The 2,481-nt window shown below is 39.8% G+C and overlaps 1 pseudogene; it reads left to right on the top strand.

Annotated features, from left to right (window-relative positions):
• The first annotated feature begins 219 nt into the window (after positions 1-219).
• On the top strand, positions 220-593 carry LOC141503407 (GEL complex subunit OPTI-like; annotated as a pseudogene).
• Positions 594-2,481: the final 1,888 nt, after the last annotated feature.

Raw genomic sequence — 2,481 nt, 5'->3', positions numbered from 1 at the left:
TTAACAATAAATCAGATTGCTTGCTTTCTTTGGAAGCAAGAAGGGAAGAAAGGAAGAAAATTTTGTCGAAAATGAATGTTGAGAAGGGCTCGCGTTGTGGGAGCCGGCGGGCTGGGGCGGTCGGGCCGCGGGACCCTGGAGAGGGAGGCTCCCTGGCTCCAGGCCCGGCCCCGCGGTACCGCGGACTGAGGCAAGAATTGAGCGACTGACAGGGGGAAGATGAGAGGCGGGAGGCGGAAGGAGGAGCCGCCGCAGCCTCACCTGGCCAACAGCGCCCCGAAGGGCTCGGCCCGGAGCAAAGCGCCGCGAAGCGACTCGGCCTGGGAGGACAAGGATGAGTTTTTAGATGTGATCTACTGGTTCCCACAGATCATTGCAGTTGGGTCATTTGGGGAGTGGTGCCACTGAAGGGCTTCGTGGGAATAGCAGTATTCTGCCTGATCAGTGCTGGAATCTTGTACCTACTTCAGCGGCTTCCAACAAATTGATGAAGAAGATTATGTTGGAAACGTGGAAACTCAAAAAAGAAGGTTTTATGACGTCTTTTGCATTGTTTATGGATCATCTTTTTCACTGCCATCCACTATGACTGACAGGCTGCAGCCCACCCCTGCTAGCACTGTTTATTCAAAAGGACATTCTAATCAAAGGCAGAAATATGCCAGTGGTCAGGGGCATTTCGGCCACAAGGAGATTGTGATGCCCATTCTCCCAAACTGAGAATAAGCGCATTGGTTACCAGTGTTTTCTACCAGTGTCGTGTCTTGGAACTTTTAAATGAGGCATCCCTATTTTGAAAGCATTACTGAACTGTTCCATCTCGACCATTGCTCATGCCTTTATTGACTACCCATCACTAATACCTGTTGGATGAATGGATCTAGTGATTTCATTTATCTTAGGATCTGAATGAAAGGTGAAATTGCCTCGTCTTCCTGGGCTGCCCATCAGATACACAATTTTAAATGACATTTTATGGTGTTTTGAGTTGTTCTTGGACAAAGCATGGCAGAATGTGTGGTTCATAATACAGAACATGTCTGATAATTTCCATTGTAAAATGTTTTAAGAGAACTTGAATAAACTGGATCTTATTAACAGAAAAAAAATTAATGTTGAGGGGCATCTAGGTGTCATAGTGGATAAAGCACCAGCCTTGGAGTCAGGAGTCCATGGGTTCAAATCCAGTCTCAGACACTTAATAATTACCTAGCTGTGTAGCCTTGGGCAAGCCACTTAACTCCATTTGCCTAAACCTAAAAAAATAAATGTTGAAAACCATCACTACATATAATTGGGAAAAAAATTAGATTTAAAAAATAAAAAAGTAATAAGAAAAAATTCACCTTTGCAGCATCTCCATCTTTCCTCTTATCTCCTCTGACATTGCCACCACTCTATTAAAGGGAGGGACTCATTACTTCATATTTCAATTATTACAAAGGCCTACTGGTGTGTCTGTCTGCCCAAATAGTCCTTTACTTCAATCTATCTGTCATTATGTCTCTAAAGTGATTTTTCTAGAACAGTTGTAATCAGTTATCTCCATGTCAATCCCTTTATCCAATATAATTCTTTGTATTCCTACTGTATCTAGGGGAAAAAATCCTGAAATGTTTTGTTCAGTCTACACAAGCCTTCATAATCAAGTGATATTTATCACCATTTACCTTGTGATATTTACAGTCTCCTTATATCCTAACACTCCAAAAGGTACTCTTTGATCCAGTGACAATAGTCTCCTGCTTTCTTTAAGACCAAGAAAATTCATATCTGCCCTCCAGGCATTGTCATTGATATTGATTATTCTCCCATTCCTGGAATTTTCTTCCCTCTTTGCTAGAACTCTTTTTTTTAACTTCCTAATCCTTAGCTTAGTATGTAATAAAATATAAAGTATGTCCTTAATAAATACTTTCTTGATGGAATGAGCTACATGTACACACACACACACATATACACACAGAAAGAGAGGGAGAGACAGAGGGAGAAAGAGGGGGGAGAGAGAGAGAGAGAGACAATGGTCTGGAGTCAAGATTTTATTTTCCTCATTCTCCATCTAGTTTCATATGCTTACTAGTTGTATGATCCTGGGCAAGCCACCTAACCTTGTTTTGCTCAATTTTTTCAACTGGAAAATGAACTGGAAAAGGGAATGACAAAACATTTCATTATCTTTATTAATAATAGCCTAAATGGGATATCACTGAAATGACTTAACAAAAACTAAACATATACTAATAGACTTTCAAATTCATACATATGTACATGAGAATATATATATATATATATATATACATATTCTAATTTAGCTACATATTGCATAGTACTTACACATATGTTATTTATATATAAAATATAATTCTGCTTCTCTTTCTGTCTCTGTCTGTCTCTGTTTCTGTCTGTCTCTCTCTCTCTTTCTCTCTCTTATAGAATCATGATTAGCCATTCAATTGCTTAGATTTCTTTAATGTTTCATAG

The sequence above is a fragment of the Macrotis lagotis genome, chromosome X (assembly GCF_037893015.1).
Source record: "Macrotis lagotis isolate mMagLag1 chromosome X, bilby.v1.9.chrom.fasta, whole genome shotgun sequence".
In the NCBI taxonomy this organism is placed as follows: Eukaryota; Metazoa; Chordata; class Mammalia; order Peramelemorphia; family Peramelidae; genus Macrotis; species Macrotis lagotis.
Note: the sequence above shows the minus strand (reverse complement) of the source record. Positions and strands in the feature narration are given on the sequence as shown.